This window comes from Budorcas taxicolor, chromosome 14, assembly GCF_023091745.1.
Source record: "Budorcas taxicolor isolate Tak-1 chromosome 14, Takin1.1, whole genome shotgun sequence".
In the NCBI taxonomy this organism is placed as follows: domain Eukaryota; kingdom Metazoa; phylum Chordata; class Mammalia; order Artiodactyla; family Bovidae; genus Budorcas; species Budorcas taxicolor.
This window is the reverse complement of record NC_068923.1, coordinates 45,676,389-45,687,422: the sequence shown is the minus strand read 5'-3', so window position 1 is coordinate 45,687,422 and position 11,034 is coordinate 45,676,389.

Here is an 11,034-nt window from a genome sequence, read left to right as displayed (position 1 = left end):
GGGGCTACAGCCCAAGGAGTTGCAGAGTTGGATACAACTAGGTGACTAACACTTTCTCTGTTTGTTTCTTACAGATGATAGTGTATATATATCAATCTTAATCTCCCAATTCATCTCACCCTCTACCGTTACACGTCTGTTCTCTGTCTGTGTCTCTATTGCTATTGGAAATAATTTGTCTGTATCCTTTTTCTAGATTCCACATATATGTATTAATATACAACATTTGTTTTTCTCTTTCTGATTAAAATCAGTGATTAACTCTCTCACTTTTTCAGATTCTGATATAAGACAGGCTGTGTCCCAGTTAATAGTAGAGGGAAAATATAAAAAGAGAAGAGAGGCCAAACAGTGGATTTAATACTTATTAGCCCTTTCTTCTACATAACAAAATTAATGGCTCCCACTTGCATTTCTCTTCAGTGTGTTCTAGATCAAAGCAGGGTCAAGAAGGACTGTAAAACATGTGAAGAAATCTTAACATGATTTACTTATAAACATATAAAGTAACGCTCCCACTCTCTTTATTACTCATACTACATAAAAAATCTACTAGTTGTTTTCATTTCCTCCTATAGAAAGGAGTTAACCAAAGATACAGGCTCTAAGAATAACATCAAGATATGCCAATGTTTTGTTTAGTTTTTTAGTTTTTAGTTTTTTAAATTTTTTAAGATCGGTGATAAGCTTCATTTGACTATAAAGAACATTTAAGTATTATTATAATACATAATTTCTATGTTTAGAACCACTGTTGTTGTTTAGCCACTAAGTCATATCCAACTCTTCTGTGACCCCATAGAATGTAGCCCTGCCAGGCTCCTCTGTCCATGGGATTTCCCAGGCAAGAATACTGAAGTGGGTAGCCATTTCCTCCTCCAGGGGATCTTCCCAGCCAGGGATGAAACCCTCATCTCCTGCATTGTCAGGTGGGTTCTTTACCACTCAGCCACCTGGGAAGCCCTCTTTGAACCATTATTCCGCTTTAAATTTTTTTTACAAAATGTTAATGATTTATTTGGTTTTAGAAACTGAGCTTCTAAAAAATAGGTTAAATTAATTATCCTAATAACGATGAAAAGGAAGATGATCAAAAATACATTCAGAAGTTTTTGTTTTATTGTTATTATCATTACTGTTTCGAAGTAGGAAAAGTACATTGTATATTTAAATAAAAGAGAAAAAAAAATTTAAGCACCAGACCCTCCAATTCCTAGACTCTAAGCTACTTTCAAAAAGTTTTCTTCCTATTTCTCCAATAAAACCAGATTGTTCTATTTTCTTCATAATTTCTCACCTTGGTACTTTTACTCGGTTTCCCCTAGTTAAATACCCTCCCCCTTCTCCTTCACTTGAAATCTACAAATCTTTGAAGCCCAGCTCCAGTGGAGCTCTTTTTAGCCACCCAACAATTTCTCCCTCTCCTGGATCTTCATCCAAGGATCATATCAAGTGTTCACTGGTTCAGCATACCAGCCAACATCCATCTTGATTAGTTAGGTATACTTTTGTTCACTGGAAATTGCACCATATCAGTTGTAACTTGTATAATTCTTCTTCTGCTGAAAGTGAAAGTCACTCAGTTGTGTCCAGCTCTTTATGACCCCATGGACTATATGGTCCATGGAGTTCTCCAGGTTAGAATACTGGAGTGGGTAGTCTTTCCCTTCTCCAGGGGCCCTTCCCAACCCAGGGATCAAAACCAGGGATTGAACCCAGGTCTCCCAAATTGCAGGCAGATTCTTTACCAGCTGAGACACAAAGGAAGCCTAAGAATACTGGAGTGGGTAGCCTATCCCTTCTCCAGCAGATCTTCCCAACCCAGGAATCAAACTGGGATCTCCTGCATTGCAGGTGGATTCTTTACCAACTGAGCTATCAGGGAAGCCCCCATTATTAATTCAGCAAATATTCACTGAGCCTCTGCTCTAGAGGCTAGGGATAAATGGTGCATTAAAATCAACTTTTACTCTCATGAAGCTAGCAAGCTTTCATTCATATATTTGACCACAATTTGATTTTAATGATATATCTTAATTATATTTCTACATGTATAGATCTTATGCCTGTAACTACATTTCAAACATGTATAGAACAGTCTCAATCTTTGTATCTGATACAATGGTCAGCGTACAGCTCACAAAACACAGAATTAAAGAAAACTGGAAGAATCTTTGGAGATCCATTTAAAAAAGATTGAATTATAGAATAAGAAATTGACAGGGAGAAGACTGAATTGTCTAAAGCCTAAAGTTACATGGTAAGATCTTCTAAGTAGGTATTTACTGATTTGGTGAGCTTGAAGAAATCTCTTGTTCAAAATCTCATGAGAGTCTTTGCCAAACTAACTCCCTCATTTGCTAGTTTACATTTCTCACATCATCAGTAGCTTATTTGGTAACAGATTTCAGAGATATATTTTCTATGATTCTCCCTATTTTTACAGATGGGAAAATGAGTCAGGAGACAATTTGATAATTTGATTTCTTCAAGAACATGTCAGCTGAATATACCCATTAGATTTACTGGTGAAGATGGATTGATTTCCCCCTAAGATCAAGAGCAAGACAAGGATGTTTCCTCCCCTCACTGCTATTCAACATGGTGCTAAAAGTTCTAGTCAGTGCAGTAAGGGAAGAAAAAGAAATAAAAAGCATAACCAATTAGAAGGGAAGAAATGAAAATATCTCTATTTAAAGATAACATGACTGTCTACATAGAAAATCCCAAGGAATTTACACAGAAACTCTTAAACTAATAAGTACATTCAGTAATGTCACAGAATAAAAGACCAACACACAACACTAAAAACAAACATGCAGAAACTGAAATCAAAAGGATAATGCCATTTATAATCATTCTAACAGAAACAAAATACTTAGGGATTATAGTTAAGACATGTGCAGGGTGTATATAATGAAAATTACAAAATCCTGATAAAATAAATAAAAGAAGATGTAAATAAATAGAATTTCCATGTTCAAGTTATATTCATGAATTAGAAGGCTAAATGAGTAAAGATGACCGTTCTCCTCAGTATCGCCTGGAGATTTACTGTAATCCCCATCAATATCCCAGCAGGATAATTGTAGACATGGTCAAGTTATTCTAAAATTTATATGGCAATTTACAGACTCTACCAGAGCTAAGATAATCTTGAAAAAGAATGAAGTGATTAAAATTACTCTCACCAATATAAAGTCTTACTTATAGCTGCAATATTCATGACAGTGCAGTATTGGAGAAATGGATATATAAATCAGTGACATAAAAATATGCAAATATGTGTAACTTAATTTTGATAAAAGTGCAGAAGCATTTCAGTGGAGTAAGAACTGTTTTCTCAACAAATGGTGCTGCAGCAATTGGACACCCACAAGAAAAAAAAAATGAAGCCTGATTTACTCCTTACACTTGATACAAAAATTAACTCAAATTTGGTTTATCTGGGTGAATTTAAATGTAAGATATAAAATTATAAAATTCTTAGGAAAAATATAGGATAAAATCTTAAGGATCTAGAGCAAGACAAAGAGGTGTTAGGCATGATGCCAATAGCACAATCGATAAAAGGTAAACAATAAGTTAGACTTTTTTCTAAATTTAAAACATCTCAGCAAAAGACTGTGTTAAGTAGATGAAATGATAAACTACAGACTGGAAGAAATTATTTGTAAGCCAGATATACAGCACAGAACTAATGTGAAGAGTTTAGAAAGCATTCCCAAAACCCAACAATAAAAACACACAGTTCAAATAGGGAAAGAGGCGAAAGAGATGAAGAGACAAATTTCCCCAGAAAGATATGCATGTGGTACATAACCACATTAAAAGATGTTGAACATCTTTAGCCATCAAGGAAACGCAAACTACAATAAGATATCATTACATAGATGTTAGAATGGATAAAAATTTAAAATAGTGATGATATCAAATGCTGGTAATAATGTGGAAGAACTGGATCACTCACAGACTGCAAATTAGAATATAAAGTAGTACAGTCACTCTGGAAAAAGTTTAGCAATTACCATGTGGTGTGGCAACTGCACTCCTGAGTATTTATCCCAGAGGAATGAAACATGTTTGCATAAAAATCTGGACACGTTCATAGCAGCTTTATTCATAACAATGCAAAAGTGAAATGAATCCAGATGTTCTTCAACAGATGAATGGTTTAGCAAGTGCTATTCTGTCCATTCCACGGAATACTACTTAAAAATAAAAGAGAATGAAATACTGATGCAAGAAGTCACTGGAGTGAATCTCTAGGGAATTATGCTAAGTGAAAAAATGTTGCAAGCTGTATGACTCCATTTTGTATAACATTTAAGAAATGACAAAACTTGAGCTTGAAGAAGAGCTTAGTGATGGGGGAGGGGCCGAGGATGGTAGGTTTGTTAATAAAAGGGCAACGAAGAGTTCCTCATAGCAGTGGAATCGTTCTTTATCTTGACTGTGGTAATCAATGTATGAACCTACACATGTGGTAAAATTGTATACAACTAAATGTAGTGAAGTGAAAGTTGCTCAGTCGTGTCAGACTCTTTGCAACCCCATGGACTATACTGTCCATGGAATTCTCCAGGCCAGAATACTGGAGTGCATAGCCTTTCCCTTCTCCAGGGGATCTTCCCAACCCAGGGTTCAAACCCAGGTCTCCTGCACTGCAGGTGGATTCTTTACAAGCTGAGCCACAAGGGAAGCACACCATAAATGAGAACAAGTGAAACTGAGAGGTGAATAAATTCCAGGTCAATATTCTGGTGATGAAAATGTGCCATTTTGGGGGGTAAAATTTTAATACAGGTGGAGCCTAGGGAAAGTGCACACAGAACTTGTGGTTCAGTCAGTAGTCTTAAACAGCTCTTCTGATTTCATAGTATATCCTCTGTGTCTCAATAATTCAATCATTTCTTGATGATTCAAAAGACTTTCAGATCTTATACTGTGTCTGGCTCATCAGTAATCACATTAGTCATCATGAATAACTTCATAGATATGAGACTTGATTTGGATTTGTGGTGACCCTTTTTTGATGTCAATGTTCCTTTTTGAAAACTTTTTTTCAATGCTCCTTTTCTCAATAAAGCAAAGACATTTTTAAAAAAGATTTAAGGTTCCTGCCAGTTTGAATAAATAGAATTTTATTAACCAGAAACCTTTAAATATTAACGTATGTGAACAATCTTCAAAAAAATTTTTAAAAAGTTTTGTAATGAAAAGGAAACAATGTTACAAGTATGCATGGAGGGATGTAGATTGATCTGGTATGTATGTCATGGACTTTTTGGTTTGATGCAAAAAATGTTTTTATTCTTGTTAATTCTTGTACTGGAACCTTTGGGTCAAAGGTGCTAATTTAATGAAAATGCATGTTAGTTAGTGAATCTTCTTTGGGTGCTATGCATTCTAATAGATGGCAGTGAACTTTTCACAGTATTAGTAGCTATTTGAATGTAATTTTGTATGAATTTCAGGTAAAATAGTTACTAAGAAATATCTAAATTTCATCCTGAGCCAAATGACTGGATTTGATTTTACCCCTGGTTGCTTTAGCCAGTTGAGATCTCATATTTGGGGAGAAATAAAACTTGAATTATCTCACTAAAAAGAATATGATTACTAGCAGTAACAATCTGAGTTATTTCATATTTGAATTGACTTCATGTGTTTTTACATCTGACATTCTAAAGAGCAGTAACAATTTTTAAAACCTTGAAATACTTTCAGTTCAGGTGCTCAGTCGTGTCCGACTCTTTGTGACCCCATGGACTACAGCATGCCAGGCTTCCTTGTCTATCACAAACTCCTGGAGATTGCTCAAACTCATGTCCATCCAGTTGGTGATGCCATCCAGCCATCTCATTCTCTGTCATCCCCTTCTCCTGCCTTCAATCTTTCCCATCATCAGGGTCTTTTCCAATGAGTCAGTTCTTCACATCAGGTGGCCAAAGTATTGGAGTTTCAGCTTCAGCATCAGTTCCTCCAGTGAATATTCAGGACTGATTTCCTTTAGGATGGACTGGTTTGATCTCCTTCCTGTCCAAGGGATTCTCAAGAGTATTCTCCAACACTACAGTTAAAAACCATCAATTCTTTGGCGCTCAGCTTTTTTTATAGTCCAACTCTCACATCCATATATGACTACTGGAAAAACCATAGCTTTGACTAAATGGACCTTTGTTGGCAAAATAATGTCTCTGCTTTTTAATATGCTGTCTAGGTTTGTCATAGCTTTTCTTCCAAGGGGCAAGTGTCTTTTAATTTCATGGCTGCAGCTGTCATCTGCAATGATTTTAGAGCCCAAGAAAAGAAAGCCTGTTACTGTTTCCATTGCTTCTCCAACTATTTTCCATGAAGTGATGGATCTGCATGCTATGATCTTAGTTTTTTGAATGTTGAAATACTTTAGTAAAGTTTATATATTAGTCCAAAGATAAAATTAACATGCTCTGCCCTTAATGGAAAATTTTTGTAGAATTACAGCTGAGGAGTGAGGTAATGAGCTGGAAAATGCAGGTTGAAGTATCAGAATCAAATTTCTATCAAATTGAAGTCAGTGTAACTATACTTTTATTTATTGACACCCAGCTCCTTCCAAAAGCATTTGAAGTTGGTCCAAGTAAATAACATCTTCACCTTCTAAGAGGCATCCCCTTTACAACCTCTTGAACTCAATAAATCTGAGAAGAGTAAAAAATTTAGAAGCAAAATACATTCCAGGCCTGAGTTCACCAAATTAAAGTAGTTTTGCCTGGCAAGAATGCATGTACTCATGAAAGCAAACAATTTAAAATTTGATTAAAAAAAAAAAGATTCAGTAGTACCATTACCATGAGATGGAAACACAGATTTTGAATCTCAGATGATCTTTCTTCCATAAATGCCAAAGTTTCTCTTCATTTCAGTCACATCATCTTTAGCGGATTGCATTTCTTGTGGAAAGAAGCCCAAGTTTACAGTCAATAGCCATGAACATGGCCATGTTCATTTTACAAAAATGAGCTGGCTGTGCCAGGAAAGAAGCCCCATTAAATAAGACAATGTGCTGGCCTTCCACCACAGTGCTTGACCATGAAGAAGAAAGGAAAATGCTCTCCCAGCATTTCCTCTATATTTAAGTTGCATATTCCTTTGAGAAGCCAATTCCTCTCCCCAGGAGAGGAATAAAGGCAGACATATTCATCCAAATACAATTCTTAATGATTTGAAGGCAGTCATGAAACCCTTACATCTCTTTCACCCAGAACCTAGTGGCTCCTGTGGTCCCCTGCTATGCTCACCAGGTCTTCCCCTTTCTTCTTCCTCTTTAGAGCCCTTAATACTCCCCTGCCACATTTACCTTTGTCCTAACAATTGTCTTTGATGTTTTGCTTAGTTCTATCAGTGCAATCAGAGAAGGCAACGGCAACCCATTCCAGTACTCTTGCCTGGAAAATCCCATGGGCAGAGGAGCCTGGTAGGCTGCAGTCCATGGGGTTGCAAGGAGTTGGACACAACTGAGTGCCTCCACTTTCACTTTTCACTTTCATGCATTGGAGAAGGAAATGGCAACCCACTCCAGTGTTCTTGCCTGGAGAATCCCAGGGACAGGGGAGCCTGGTGGGCTGCTGTCTATGGGGTTGCACAGAGGTGGACATGACTGAAGCGACTTAGCAGCAGCAGCAGTGCAATAGCAGGCCACCTTTAGTATGCAAACTGCATTCGGTGTGTGTGTGGGGAGTGGGGAACATCTATCATATGCCAAGCACTGTATTGTGGGCTTCCCAGGTGGCTCAGTGGTAAAGAATCCACCTGTCAATGCAGAAGATACAGGAGACCTGGGTTCAATCCTTGGGTCAGAAAATTCCCTGGAGGAGGAAATGGCAACCCACTCCATTAATCTTGCCTGGGAAATCCCAGGGACAGAGGAGCCTGTTGGGCTAAAGCCAAGGGGGCCACAAAGAGTCAGACACGACTGAGCAACTGAGCACACGGCATGCAAAGCCCTGTATTAAATTCTCAAAAGTATCACACAAAATACGAATTGTAGTTTTCTATATTTGACTGCCTAGATAACTATAGATAGGTATAGTGACATCTCCAAATCACATGTCTAGATTGGAACACATGTCTATTTGATTCTCAACTTTCCTCTTAAATTCCTGCTCTCTGAGCACATGAATCTATATTGTGGTGGTCGGGAGGTACTCTAGTCTTCTGGGAAATAAGGTCTTTCTACTTTTTCTACTTAGATCTTTCCAGAAATTAATCCTGCTGTCTGCTGCCAGGTGCCCCAGACGATGACTGACTCCCCTTCCCCCAACCCCCACCCCCGTCAAGACCACCACTTCATGCACATCTGTAGAAACCCAGGGTCTTATGGACCTCCCTGACAGGCCAGTTCTGTACTGCTGCTGCTGCTGCTAAGTCGCTCGTCATGTCAGACTCTGTGCGACCCCATAGGCAGCACCCCACCAGGCTCCGCCGTCCCCAGGATTCTCCAGGCAAGAACACTGGAGTGGGTTGCCATTTCCTTCTCCAATGCATGAAAGTGAAAAGTGAAAGTGAAGTTGTTCAGTCGTTTCCGACTCTTAGCGACCCCATGGACTGCAGCCTACCAGGCTCCTCCATCCATGGGATTTTCCAGGCAAGAGTACTAGAGTGGGTTGCCATTGCCTTCTCCGAGTCCTGTACTAGCTCCTTGTAAATGAATCAAAACTCATCTTTAGGGGTTAACATAAAGATTAAATATCCCCATTTTTTCTTAGATTTACAAATTCAATCCTTTCAGTTTTTTTAAAGTAAATATTCAGTTCAGTTCAGTCACTCAGTCATGTCCGACTCTTTGTGACCCCATGAATTGCAGCACGCCAGGCCTCCCTATCCATCACCAACTCCTGGAGTTCACTCAGACTCACGTCCATCAAGTCAGTGATGCCATCCAGCCATCTCATCCTGGGTCGTCCCCTTCTCCTCCTGCCCCCAATCCCTCCCAGCATCAGAGTCTTTTCCAATGAGTCAACTCTTCGCATGAGGTGGCCAAAGTACTGGAGTTTCAGCTTTAGCATCAGTCCTTCCAAAGAAATCCCAGGGCTGATCTCCTTCAGAATGGACTGGTTGGATCTCCTTGCAGTCCAAGGGACCCTCAAGAGTCTTCTCCAACACCACACTTCAAAAGCATCAATTCTTCGGTGCTCAGCCTTCTTCACAGTCCAACTCTCACATCCATACATGACCACAGGAAAAACCATAGCCTTGACTAGACGGACCTTAGTTGGCAAAGTAATGTCTCTGCTTTTGAATATACTATCTAGGTTGGTCATAACTTTTCTTCCAAGGAGTAAGCGTCTTTTAATTTCATGGCTACAGTCAAATATTAGCTAAACAAATATTTTCAGATGCCATTGCTTTTCAGCAACTTTCTTGACACTACTATTTGTTACATCATTTTTAAAAAAGCTATCTTATAAATTGTTACTGAAGCATTAACGAGCCCTCTTCTGAAGACTCAGGTTGAAGATTGGATTCTTGATTATTTCTTGTTTCATGTAGTTTCCTCATAGTATCCCAGTTCATTTGTCCTTTAAAATTTGCTTATTCTGTTCATTCTTATTCCTTAAGCAAGAACAGCTGATCTATCATTTATTAATATCCCAAATTCGATTTTTAAAAATTAACATCTAGTCCCATGGTGCATGATTTTGTTCACTAGCAACTAACATAACTGTTCATGCTCTGATTGCATAGTAAACATACACCATCTACAATGGAATTCTTCTGTATTCCCTGTAGCACCTAGTATAGGGCTGAGCGTGTAGCAAGGTTCTGGAACTGAGTTGAAATGAACGCATGCTTAAACACATATCATGTACTATTCTGGAAATTTTAAAAGAAGGTATTATTTTAGGTGATGCCTCATTTTCCAAATGAAATGCATTATAAAGTCACATATATAGTTACACGTGAAAATATTTTTAAAGTAACTGAATGCAATGGAATCTCAAAGAACCAAAAAGGTTACATTACATTTGTCAAAGAAGCACTCATCATAAATGGTTCCATTTAATCTATTACCTCTCATTAAAGAATAGATCATACACACATGATTGCTTAAGAATAAAAACACACAAGCAATAAAAGACTGTTAAAAAAGAAACATATAACTAGATTAGGTGGTTTAATCACAAATGTCCCAGATATGAGAAAATCACCAAAAGCCTTAACAATATGGTGGGTTTTTTCAGTCACATGGCCATGATTCTTCTCATTGAACAAATGTTTTATTGAATGTTATAGAGGTGACTAGTCTACCTTTCTCCTTGTTTTGAGGCCCTTTTCACCTCTACTTTACCTGGGGGTACTTCTGCAATATATTGCAGTATTTGAAAATCAATAACTGGAAAGACCAATGATTACTTAGCTGTGAAGATTCCCCCCAGTCTCTCTGGATGCTCCTCTCTGGAAAGTAGCCAACACTGCTTGCAAATTACTGGATTGTGCTTGTGCTGACTATTGTGTTCCCAACATAATGATTTTTTTTTGGAATTGATTTGCATCATCACCATGAAATGTTAGCATTAAACTCTATAAACTTTTTGTGGAGCCTACATTCAACTTTAATGCACATAATAGAGGGAAGTTGGCACTGAAATTGAGGACAGTGGAAGAAATCAAAATTAGTGAGTTTAACGGGTGTTCTTTCAGGGAATACATGAAACTACAAGTTCCAAAGTCATGTTCTCGGTGGGTAAATTTTTGTTAGTTTTAGTAAGGCTTCGTCCTGCTTATTACACTGGTCTCTAAATTATAAGTAATCCTATCATTGGAAATTTATGGAGTTTATTTGTTCCTGTGGTTTAAGACCTCAGAACCAAAAGGAGAAAATAAGTGAAGAAAACAAAGGGCTAGAATCTGGAGGAAAGCACTTATAAGTAATGTTAGCTACATAATTTACCTTTGCAAGAATCATTTGACTCTTCCATTCATTAATTTTTCTCTGAAAGTCATACTTGATGTTTTTCAATTTAGGGTAATATAAAGTCATAACATGAT